General features: G+C 47.0%; 1 pseudogene across 1 annotated transcript; it reads left to right on the forward strand.

Annotated features, from left to right (window-relative positions):
• The first annotated feature begins 10,773 nt into the window (after window positions 1-10,773).
• LOC308527505 (sorbitol dehydrogenase-like) lies at window positions 10,774-12,471 on the forward strand (annotated as a pseudogene). The gene has a single exon. The product of its transcript is annotated as a sorbitol dehydrogenase-like (transcript).
• Window positions 12,472-13,145: the final 674 nt, after the last annotated feature.

Genomic DNA, 13,145 nt, shown 5'->3' on the forward strand with positions numbered 1-13,145 from the left:
GACGGACCGTCACCTGCAGCGGAGCAGAGCCTGACGCTACCCACCTGATGGCGGGGCGGCGGGGCGGGGCTTGGGTCCGCTCACTTAGCTGTGCCGGGCCGCAGGGGCCCAGGTGCGTGCCGGGAAGGGGCGGTATTCGGAGGGGGAGGTCCGGGAGCCCAGTGGGTGCTACTGACGCCGACGTCAGGCCTCCCGGGAAGTTTGGGTGTTCCGCACAGTGGGAGGCCTATAACGGAATGGCCAGCTCTCCTTGTCCTTGGATTAAAGCAGCAAGTCGTCCTGCGGCGCTCGCTGCCCTTCGGCTGAGGCCGGACACTGGCACAAGGGTGCCCTCGGTCTGAGCCGTGGCTCCATCGACGGCTCCTGCTCGCGCGGATCCCTCGGCCGCCCCGCTGCTCGGACCGGGCCCGTCCGCTCACCTGCCCTACCTGGAGAGTAGGGGTGAAGGGCGGCGTCTGCAAGACCGACACTCCCCCCCCCCCCCCGTGCCCGGCCGCCACCGCAACGGGGGTACACGCCCGTCTCTCCTGAGACCGGGAGCCACGCGTGCCATGGCCACAGGAGGACTTGCTTGACTTTATTTCGCCCCAGGCGCCCTTTGAGCGTCAGGGTAGGTGTTTGCAGGAGGAGGAGCGAGAGGGCGGGACAGTTCTGACTCCTAAGGAGTTGAGTGCGGGACCTGGAGGCTGGCTCCCGGTTGGAATCCTACCCTGGCCAGTGTTCTCCCCTTCGTCCAAACTTGGTTTTCCTCCACACACCCACACCCCCTTCAGCGCTCTCTCGACCCCCCCCCCCAACACACACACACACACACACACACACACACACACACACACACACGCCGGTGTCCTCCAGCCAGTCCCTGGGCAGACGCGGTTCCTCGAGTGCAAAGGCTCAGCCTGCCAGCCAAGCGTGAGGAACTGCCTCCTCGCGTGTTGGGCTGAGTGGCAGGACTTGTTACTGGAAAGCACTCCGTGTGCTCTCACCTGCAGCTCTTGGGGTTTCACCGGCACCTTTTCTTCCCAATAAGATGGCTCCTGCCATGTGCCTGCTGGAACAGCGCTCATCTCGGATGACGCGTGGGCAGGCGCAGGAAGCTCCCAGGCCGGCTGGGGGGCCAGTTTAGATACCCACGCATACAGTGCATCTCCCGCTTAGCGGGGGGTATCGGGGATGGTTACTTCCGTGTGTGTGTGTGTGTGTTTAGTGTTGATGGCCCAGACAATAGTGGAGCCTTTCAGGAACAAGAAGGAATGGTGCCAAGGAGTCAGTAGCTCCCTTGGTTTTCCCACCTCCACGCTGTTGACTTTCGGGGTCAGATAATACTTTTTCAGGGGGAATGTTTGACAGCATCGCTGGCCTCTTCCCACTCAGATGCCAGCAGTACCCCCATTCCCCCAACGGTATCACAACCAAAAATGCCTGGAGACAATCCTGGTTTAAATGTTGCCTCTAGTAATGATCGTTAGCGCTCTCAAGGCCAAGGAGCTCAGCCAGCCCTTTGTTTGAAGGGCCACACTCCCCAGGAGGCAACTACAGTTCCTGCTAGAAGCATCTCAGCTGTTGGAACGGCATTGGGAACAGTGGAATGTATGCCCAGGCAGCTCTGTGATTTACAAACATACCTTCTTTCTTCAATAAATGTTACGGCTTTCACAGCGGAAAAATAAAAGTATCTCAGCTGCCCTCTGAAGCCTTACGCAGCATACTGAATGTCAAAAGTGGGTTTTTACATCACCCAAGTATATCAGCCAAAATAATGTTTAAAATAAATTTCGTCACGGGGAAAATATGACAAATCCAGATTGAGAGATTATCTGGGTAATCTAGTTCCACCGGACTCTTTAAAAAGTCAGTATCAAGGAGAACAGAAAAGTTAGAGAACCGCTCCATAGGGGATCACCAGCAAATCATTCTCCAGCTGGTTGAAGGAAAGAAGCTATGAAGGACATGGGGGCAGTTGGAGAACTTTGTGTGAGAATATGCATTAGACTAGAGAGTATTGTGGAATCATTAAGTGTTTCAGTGTTGTGATGGCTGTTGATGAGAGTGCCTTATTATTCGGAGACGTGTGTGCTGAATTATTCAGTCAAGAGTTCTCCTGGGTCCAACTTTCAAATTACTCAGAAGCATCTATTTTATAGAGACATAAAGCCGATGCAGCAAAAGGTTAACAGAACTGGGTGATGGGTATATGTGTGTTCATTGAGCCATTTCTTTACAACTTTTCTGAAAAATAATTTTTTTTCAAAATAAAATAACAGAAATGCAAAATACTAGCAAACAGAATTTTATTTTGTTGCGATCTCTTAGTCAAGTTTTGGTATCGGTCCCACAGCTCTCAAAAAAAAAAGTTGGGAAGTATTTCCTTCTCTTCTATTTTTTTAAAGTGCTTGTGTAGTATTGACATTGTTCCTTCCTTAAATATTTTATTGAATTCACCAATAAAGCCCTCTAGACCTGGGCCTTTCTAATAAATGGAAGAAATTTGATTCTAAATTAAATTTCTTTATAGATTTGGGGCTGTTTAGATGTTCTTATGTCATATTTGCTAGTTGTATTTTTCAAGGAATTTGTCCAAGCTGACATGTTTTTTTTTTTTAAAATATATTTTTATTGACTTCAGAGAGGAAGAGAGAGGGAGAGAAAGAGAGAAACATCAATGATGACAGAGAATCGACAATTGGCTGCCTCCTGCATGCCTCCCACTGGGGATCGAGTCTGCAACCCGGGCATGTGCCCTTGCCTGGAATCAAACCCAGGACCCTTCTGTCCGCAGGCCGATGCTCTATCCACTGAGCCAAACCAGCTAGGGCTGACTTATGTCTTGAATGTGGGTTATAGACCAAAAGATGGATAGGCATTTCAAGCACAGAGAGTTGCAGGGTCAGAAGTATGGAATGAGTTCAGGTGGGTGGGTATAAGTAGTTGTTGCTAGAGCATGAAGTGGTAGAAACAGATATTGACACCAAACTGTAGACAGGCTGCTCTGAGCCCTCTTTTCAACTATGCCTTGTCCTTGGGCCTTGACCTTGGCCTGCCTAGTCCAGCTATAGCCAAAATCCTGTTGAGTCAGTTGGGAGAGAATTCCTCACCCTTGCTTTCCTAGATTCCATTGCTAGGCCTATGAAATATATACTGTCACATTATCATGAGAAAAGGCATACAAATGTATTCATTTTTTTAATTATATTTTTTATTTGTATTACAACTGTCCAAATGTATTCATTTTAAATATTATATGCATGGAGGCATCATAGGAAAAAGACCCCAAAAAAGCAGTAAGAGCTTGTACACCCAAAGCATAGGGGATATGGGCTTCTTAGGAGAGAGTCAGGGATATTTTTTAAAAAGATGACTGGCCTTAGAACAAATGGGAAGTTTGGGACAAACTGTCTGGATGAAGTGGTGACTTCTAGTCTCCTCTCCTAGTGGGTGGAACTCCCAGGGAGGGGATGCAGGACAACAAAATTTTTTTTGGAGGATCTGTCTTTAGGTGAATCAGTGAAGTTCAGAGAAGGGCTCTCCTAGCATTTGCTGTTTTGCAAGTACCTTCAGCTCAAAATAATCAATATATACCAAAGTGCATATTTTGGGTGGTATGTCTTAAATTTCTTCAGTATCTGTTTACCTGTGTGTCCTGATTTCTGACCATCCCAGTCTGTCTTCAGCAAGAATCCTGTTAAATAGGTTTATATAATAGTAATGATTTTCTAGTTTATAAGTTTGTAATTTTAGGGTGAACTCTAGAGTGACATATTAAGGGTCAGACTTGACCACTTAGGTAACCACCTCCCTGTGTGTGTGTGACATAGATAAAACTTACCCCAAATTCCTCCTGTACTCCACCCATAGGAATGACACATGTTACTGATAACCAGCTTGTACTCTGATTAACACTTGTGTGATGACATATGTTACTGATAGCCACCTGGACTGCCGTGGGCCAGAACAGGCTTAAAAATGGGTCCCCAACTTCAGACATCGATCATCTTCCTGATCCACACTCCCCACTGCCTTGCTCCACGCCGGAAGGCAGAAGAACGGCCGGACCTCTGATCGTGAGACTTCGGTTGCCCTCCTCCCGCTGACTCGACCCAACCAGCCAGCCAGCCACCCAAAGATGGATCCGCCGCTGCCCGCAGAGGATGCCACTCTTCCCTGGGGCGCCGGTTAAGTCTGAGCCCGCAGCACCAGGTACCTTGTGAGTAATAAAGTGTGCTGTGTGATCTGCGGCTGCATATTCTTGTGTGGCGCCATTCCTCCGCAGTCTTAACTATATTAATGTCAGGTCAGATGATAGTGCCTACCCTCGGTCCTGCTTGCTTAGAGTCGTCTATTCGAGAGCCACTACTTCATGCTGAGCACCTGCACGGTTAAGCTTATCTCAAGGGACGCCTTGGATAGCGCCCCACATACTCTACTGACAGTTTAGCAAGAATTCCTACCCTGGATGTCTCCTCTTAGGGACTCTCCTAGCATTGACCATCTCCCTCCCCCCCACCCCAAACACACACACACACACACACACACACACACACACACACACACACTGTTTGTTGGCTTTAAACCCACAGCCTTCTGTCCTGCTTTGAGAGTTGGGCCACAGTTCTCGCCCCTATTATAATACCGGTAGTCTCAACACCCTATTGCCATAGTGCTGAATAAAGTTTTCACTGCTGTTTTAACAAGTGTCAGAATAATTTTTTTCTTTAACAGGGCCATGGTCTTAAGAATTTTTTAAATCTTTGAGGCATTAGAAAAAATCTGATGGTTAGATTTCTCAGTACAGTGGGACCTTGACTTACGAGTTTAATTTGTTCCGAGACCGAGCTCGTTAAGGAGCTCGTTAACTCAAATTACTCTATCAACTCAATGCTCGTTAACTCAAATTACTCTATCAACTCAATGCAAAAAATCGGCGGAGAGACAGCCGGTATCTCAAAAAACTCCTTAGTCAGGACACTCATAAATCAAGGCCCCACTGTACAAAGCTTGAAGTAATGATTCCTTTTGATGGGGTTCAGGACATCTTGGCACCTTGAATATTTTAAGCTGAAGAAATTGGAGAACTGGTAGGGTAGGTCCTGGAAGAATTCTCTAACCCGCCCCCTCCCCCGGTCCCTCACCCCCTGAAACAGTTTATAAGACTCTTCAATCAGAGGTGCCTTCCTTGTACCAGAGAAAGGAGCCTCTTATCTCCAAGGCAGAGGAGACGCTGAGAAGATTCTGAGAAACAGGCCCAGCTGTCTCCCCCAGGTCACCACACTGACTTTTTACCATTGTTCTGTCATATTCCTCCATGACCATTCACTCTTCCTCTCCAGCATAAAAACACTCAAGTTAGCGGTTCCTTTGGGCTCTCATTTACTTATGAAGGCTCCAATGTCATGTAAAACTTCCATTAAGTAGCTCTGGCCAGGTAGCTCAGTTGGTTAGAGTGCCATCCCAATATACCAAGATTGTAGGTTCTGTCCCCACCGAGGATACTCGGGATGAAAAGGCGCCACATGCTAACCTGAGTAGCTCAGGGAAGGCCTGCATGGAGACCTTGCAAACTCAGAGACCTGAAGTAAACACAAAGGATGATCTAAAATTAAAACTTTTTAAACTAAAAGCAGTTTATGGTGGGTAGTCATGTCCTCCCTGTTAATCAGTGTCTTCCCTGACGAAGGTCCATCTTTATCTTAACTAAGCCTGTCTATTGTCATTTGCTTCTAGGATAACATTTCTTTGGAAAGTCTGGGTAACTCCCCTTTTTCCAGACCTCACAAGGCACAAGATGTGCTGGGCTGCATATCTGGTGCTTTGGCCAGATGGGTCATGCTGTGCTGTCTGTTCCTAAAACACATAGATAGGAAGGTCTGACATCAGGCCAGGCCTTGAGATATGGTCTCATGGCCCCTTCCCAGCACGCAGGCCTTCTTTCTCAGAAGGCCCGGAAGTCTCATTCCAAATTCGGGAGACAAAGGACTAGAAAAAGTACAAATAAAGAGAGTTTCCTCCATATTGGGGGCCCAGAATTTGAAAGACACATTTTTCTCTGGGCCTCCACAGAATTTAATAATAAATGTAACTCTTGCAGTCAGCGCTGCACTTCAGCCTCTGCTTCGGCAGGGTGCTGTAACTATAGTCACTGGCCAGTTCAATAAATCTCGCTTGCTGTTTAAGACCTAATTGGAGTCGGTGGTCTTATTCTCGTGAATGTTGGTCCACAACACAACCAGTGCACCAGGACAGAGACCATAAATCCTCTCATTGTTTTATGTTAATTTTTTTTTACATTTATCTTTATTGTTGAAAGTATTATAGATAATTCCCTCTTTTCTCCCCATTGAACCACTCCCACTCCAAGCCACATGTAAGGTTAATCATTAACTGTTTATCCTGTATCCACTAATATAAAAGATGTGTGCATATCGTTTTACTTTTCATCCAATCCCAGAGGTTCCCCCACCCCATCCTTTGCTTTCTCCCACCTTCCTAATCTATCACCAAACACATACAACCATTGAATGCATAAATAAGTAGAACAGCAAATCAATGTTTCTCTCCTCTTCTCTCTCTCTTTCAAATCAATAATTAAGTTTTTAAAGAAAAACTTACAGCCCTAGCTGGTTTGGCTCTGTGGATAGAGCATCAGCCTGCAGACTGGAGGATCCCGGGTTTGATTCCAGTCAAGGGCACATGACTGGGTTGTGGGCTTGATCCCCAGTAGGGGTGTGCAGGAGGCAGTCAATCAATGATTCTCTCTTATCATTGATGTTTCTATCTCTCTACCCCCCCCCCTTCCTCTCTGAAATCAACAAAAATATATTTTAAAAAAAGAAAGAAAAATTTACCTTAAATAAAATGTATACTTTTCTCCTGTTATTCTGTCTTTATCAGTTTAATTTTCAGACCAAGCCAGGGACCCTGTGAGGGTCAAAGACAACTTTTTTTCCTTCCCTGTGCTTCCTGGGGATAGCTACATTAGGTTTTCCCCTTGCAGCTAACTTTAGTGAAATGAAATTAATGGCAATATATTGTTCCCCAAATTGAAGGAAAGGTGAGACCCAGGCTTGGAAAGGATAAAGACTGAGAAGACTTGAGAGTCCTGGAGCAGGAAGAGATGGGTGTCTCCCCATGGGGAACTGGGAAATTTTCAACCCCTTTATAACTCTGCTGAAGCTCCAATTCTGGTGAGAGTGGGTTTGTGTGGTCTCTAAAAGCCACAGATCTCAGCTCTACCTGTACCCTGAAATCTAGAGGGAAGTTTTTAAAAACATGTTGATTTCCTAGCCCTACCCCAGAGATTCTGGTGGGTGGTAATTGGTTGGACTCCCTCTGGGCCTTGGTCTTTTCCAGAGCACCTTGGGGAGAGGAGTGCTCCCTGGGGCGGGGCTGAGAGCCTGCACCCACCTGTAGGTGCTTTGAGGCAGGTGCCCTGCAAGTTGTTCTCAGCTAGTGTGGGGGAAACATAACTGCAAATAAAATCCTCTTTCACCCCAGAACATCCCTCAACAAAGTGTGGAGGGAAAGGGGCCACATGTTAACCTAAGCTCAGGATAGGCCTGAGGGCAGCCTTACAAACTCAGACACCTAAAGTAACCACAAAGTATGGCCTGAAATTAACTTTTTAACTAAAAGCAGTTTGTGGCAGGTGGTCATGTCCTAGGCTAGAATCTTCCCTAAAAAAAAAAGTGAACTTGAATTCCAGACAAGATGACAGCATAGGTAAGCACAGCACTCGCCACCTCCCACAGTGACACCAGAATTTACAACTGAAATACAGAGCAACCATGACTCAGAACCACCTGAAATCTAGCTGAACAGAAGTCCTACAACTAGGGCAGTGGTTCTCAACCTTGGCTGCACATTAGAATCACCTGGGAATCTTTTTAAAATCCTGATTTCTGGGCCCCATCCTCCGGAAATTCTGTTTCTTTGTTATGGGGTGGGGCCACAGCATTAGTAACAAAGAAAGAATTTCCGGAGGATGAGGCCCAGAAACCAGGATGTTAAAAAGACTCCCAGGTGATTCTAATGTGCAGCCAAGGTTGAGAACCACTGCACTAGGGAATTACATTAGAAGCACATGGAGACTGGTAGGAGGGGGCAGAGATCCAGGTGGAATCATGGAACCAGCTGGTCCAACACCCACGTGAGGCAGTTTAAAATGGGAAGAAATACTTGGCTATGGAGGTTTCCCAGAGGAGATGGGGTCCCTGCCTCACACCAGGACCCCAGCCAGGGTTCCAGTGCTGTGAAGAGAAGTCCCCATAACTTCTGGCTGTAAAAACCAGTGGTGACTGTTGCGGAGTGACACCTATGCTTCTGGAGTTCCAGGCAATTTCTCTTTTAAAAAAATATTTTTATTGATTTCAGAGAGGAAGGGAGAGGGAGAGAGATAGAAACACCAATGATGAGAGAGAAGCACTAATCAGTTGCCTCCTGCACGCCCTCTACCAGGGATGAGCCTACAATCTGGTATGTGCCTTGACTGGGAATCAAACTGTGACCTCAGGTCGATGCTCAACCACTGAGCCACAATGGCCTGGCCAGGCAGTTCCTCTTAAAGGGCCTGCACATGGACTTACTTGGACTCACTCCTTCTGAGCTCCAGCACTGGGGCAGCAGTTTGAAAGGAACCTGGGACATTTGGGGACGAACTAACTCATCTGGAATCAGGGCAAGAGCTGGAGGGCAGCCTGCTCCCAGACAGAAGTGCTGGCAGAAGCCAGCATTCCTTTGCTGAGCCATCCCTGTCACAGAGCTGACAGGCTGGGCCTTATCTGCATCTCCATCAACCTGGCTCTCATCTTTTGCTCTGCCCTGGTGATTCCCTGACACCCTGCCCCTCCCTTCTTGCAGTCTCATCCAAACCATTTCCAGTGGCTTTTCCATACAACTGGCCTATCTTGCCTCATTCTTTGGACTTTGCTAAAATAAAACAAGCAGCAGCTGTGCCCCATACCTCTCAATAAGTGGCCCTAGGCCTGGCACTAGCAGCAGCCCACCTTGGTTCAGAGCTTGGCCTCTCCTGGGCACCTTCAAGAGCAACACAAATAGCAGCCATTTGCAGATTGCTTTGTAGCTCATGCTGTATGGCCCCAGGCAGGGGAAAGGCAGAGGCTGACTTTCCACCTCTTGGGAGGCCCCAGAGCCAGTGCACCCAGTGTTCAATTTGGACCACACTGGATTACAACCCTACCATCTCCACAAGTGACACACTCAGGGGGCAGACTCAGTGAGCACCAAAGCCCCACTGAAGCAAGTCCTGCTTCATAGGGTTGGCTCAGAGACCTATGGAGTGGGTCTTCAGCTATAATTGCAGCTGATCCTTGCAACAGATTGGCCTGGGGGTCAATCCCTCCTAGTGACTCCAACATAAATCAAGGCTCAACTACAATAAGAGAGTGCACACAGCTCACACAGGGGCACACCTGGAATGCCCAGCCCAGGAGACTGGGGAGGCTGAATCACTGGGCGCTATAGGCCACCTACTACACATGGCCACTCTACCAATTCTGGGAGACATAGCAGATCTACCTAACACAGGGAAGCAGCCAAAGTGCAGAGACAAAGAAACATGTCACAAATTAAAGAACATAAGTAATCTCCAGAGAAAGAACTAAATGAAATGAAAGCAAACACACTACCAAATACAGAGTTCAAAACAATGGTTATAAGGATGCGAAAGGAACTGAATGAGAACTTCAAGAAACTTAGTGAGAATTTCAAGGAAATTAATGAGAACATCAACAACATAAAAAAGGACCAGCCATGCCGAAACCAGTTTGGCTCAGTGGATAAAGCGTCGGCCTGCGGACTGAAAGGTCCCAGGTTCGATTCCGGTCAAGGGCATGTAACTGGGTTGCGGGCACATCCCCAGTAGGAGATGTGCGGGAGGCAGCTGATCGATGTTTCTCTCTCATCGATGTTTCTAACTCTCTATCTCTCTCCCTTCCTCTCTGTAAAAAATCAATAAAATATATTTAAAAAAGAAAACAGTCAGAAATGAAGCATGCACAAACTGAAATAAAGAATAATTTACAGGGTATCAACAGTACAGGACACCGAGAATTAAATCAACAATTTGAAATATAAAGAAGCAAAAATCACCCAATCAGGAGAGCAAAAGGAAAACAGAATCCAAAAATATGAATATAGTGTAAGAAGACTCTGGGACAACTTCAAGAGTATCAACATTTGCATCATCAGGGTACTGGGAGAAGAAGAGAGGGAGCAAGCTATTAAAAATCTATTTGAAGAAATAATGACAAAAAACTTCCCCTACCTGGTGAAAGAAATAGACTTACAAGTCCAGGAAGTGCAGAGTCCCAAACAAGAGGAACCCAAAGAGGCCCACATCAAGACACATCATAATTAAAATGCCAAGGGTTAAAGACAAAGATAATTTTAAAAGCAACCAGAGAAAAACAGTTAGTTACCTACAAGGGAGCACCCATACGACTGTCAGCTGATTTCCCAACAGAAACTTTTCAGGCCAAAAGGGAGTGGCAAGAAATAATCAAAGTGAGGAAAAGTAAGAACCTACAACTAAGATTACTCAACCCAGCAAAGCTATCATTCAGAATTGAAGGTCAGATTAAGAGCTCCACAGTTAAGGAAAAGCTAAATGAGTTCATTACCACCAAACCAGTATTACATGAAATGCTAAAGAGTCTTTTTTAAGAAGAAGAAGCAATAAAAGATAAAAAATATGAACAATAGACAAGAACCTCCACACATCTTACGGACTGCAGCTCTAACCCAGGAGGGAAGAATGTCATGGCGGCGGCCAAGCTCTTGAACCTGTCCCTGGTGGTACACAGACCTGGGGACCTGCACCTGGAGAACTATATTTCGGAACCAGGCCCAAGGAAGATGCTGCTTAAGATGCATTCTGTTGGAATCTGTGGCTCAGAAGTCCACTACTGGCAGCACGGTCGAATTGGGGATTTTGTTGTGAAAAAACCAATGGTTCTGGGTCATGAAGTTTCAGGAACAGTCTTAAAAGTAGGATCATTGGTAAAGCACTTTCAACCAAGTGATTGCGTTGCCATCGAGCCTGGTGCTTCCTGAGAAACTGATGAATTCTGCAAGATTGGCCAATTTAACCTGTCACCGTCCATCTTCTTCTGTGCCACAGCCCCCGGTGATGGGAACCTCTTCCGGTTCTATAAGCACAATGCCAGCTTCTGCTCCCAGCTTCCTGACAATGTCCTCTTTCAGGAAGAGGCCCTGATTGAGCCACTGTCTGTGGTGATCCATGCCTGCCAGCGAGCTGGAGTCACCCTGGGGAACAAGGTCTTTCTGTGTGGTGCTGGACCAGTTGGACTGGTCAGTTTGCTAGTGGCCAAGGCAATGGGTGCAGCTCAAGAGGTGGTGACTAATCTGCCTGCCTCTCTGTAGTCTAAAACCAAGGAAGTTGGGGCTGACTTTGTCCTCCAGATCTCCAAGGAGGACCCTCAGGAAATCAACAGTAAAGTGGAAGATCTCCTGGGGCACAAGCCAGAAGTCACCATCGAGTACACTGGGGTGGAGACCACCATCCAGGCTGGCATCTACGCCACTTGTGCTGGTGGGACGTGATGCTTGTGGGACTGGGTTCTGAGATGACCAGTGTGCCCGTAGTGCATGCAGCCCCCCAAGGGGTGGAGATCAAGTCGTGTTTCGATACTGCAACACATGGCCGATGGCAATTTCAATGCTTGCGTCCAAGTCTGTGAATGTAAAGTCCTTAGTGACCCATAGGTTTCCTCTGGAGAAAGTGCCGGAGGCCTTTGAAACATCCAAAGAGGGACTGGGGTTGAAAGTCATCATCAAGTGCAACTCCAACAACAGGAATCCCTGATGTTAATTGAGCTCTGCCCTCATTCCCACCCTCTCAGCATCTCAGGGCTAAATGGCTAGGCAAGGGTGGGCTTTAAGGCAGAAGTTTTTTTTTAAGTAGTAAGGATAATTAAAATAATTCATTATAAACAGAGAGCCTTACACAGAAGAGCTGGTAGGCCTTAAAACACAAGTAGGGATAGTTGGGGGAACCTGTAGTCACAATGACTGTTTCTGCTGAGCAGAGTTCAGCAAGTGGAGCCGAGAGTGTGGCCGGCAGATGTGGGAATCCCCCTCCTTCCCGCAGCGCCTGAGTTAAGTGAGGAAAGAAATCTGTCCCTTGAGTTCCTGGTTCCACCGTGACTGGCCAGGTGGGGGATGGGAGGCTGAGTTATGAAGACACAACTTCATTAACTGGCCCAGAAGCTGATTTTCAGGAAAATCTGCAGCTCGGGGTCTGGGATGAGGGGCTGTCAGCAGTTTTAGTTTAAAGCACAGTGTTTCTAGACATGGGTGCTATTTGGTTTGATAACAAAAAAGAAGAATAAGGGACTGCCCTTCCTGGGTCTAGTGTAATTATAAACCCAATCAAACAAATAAAACCAAAATCCCACATGAGGTTAAACCAGCTTGCATTCCCCAAATGTAGAAATAGTCAGGGAAATGAAAAAAAAAGAAAAAGAAATAGTCAGGAAACTACTCAACACTGCTTGAAGACTGCCTCTTTTGCAACCTGAGAGAATTGTGTTTGCAAGGTGAATAACCACCTTCCTAACAGTTCCCCCACTTCCTTCCACTCTTCAGGGGCAGCCACTGCAGACTTCTTTGTCACTAAGCAACCAGGAGATACCTAACTAAGGACAGTCACAGGGAATCCCCAAGGGAGACCTTAAACCATGGCTTTGATTAGCCTGGAGGGTTTGGTCAGTGCACCACAGGAATAGCATCCCCTTCTAGTCTCAGACTCACGCATGATTATTATACAATTCCATGTAATTCTGAGGAGGCAGAAGAAAGCTAGATAGACAGATACGGGGACCCTGGGGGGTAGAGGGTGGGGAGTAGGGGGGAGGAAGTAAAATCAGGCAGGGTTGTTAGGGGGCAGAAATAGAATGTTGAGTACTAACTATGGTCATTGAAAATATAATCATGCTCTGTTAACCGTGATTGCCTTGTTCTGGTTAAAGAAGGACATTCTGACCTGGCTGAGAGTTGTATGCTCCTGGGACCTGGGAGTCAACCTTTGAATGCTGTCCATTCTCATTCAAGAACTGCCTATTATCATGGAAAGATTAACAACCTTGTTGCCCAAACAACGGAGTCCCACC

The sequence above is a fragment of the Myotis nattereri genome, assembly GCF_964212035.1.
Source record: "Myotis nattereri genome assembly, chromosome: 12".
NCBI classification, from domain to species: domain Eukaryota; kingdom Metazoa; phylum Chordata; class Mammalia; order Chiroptera; family Vespertilionidae; genus Myotis; species Myotis nattereri.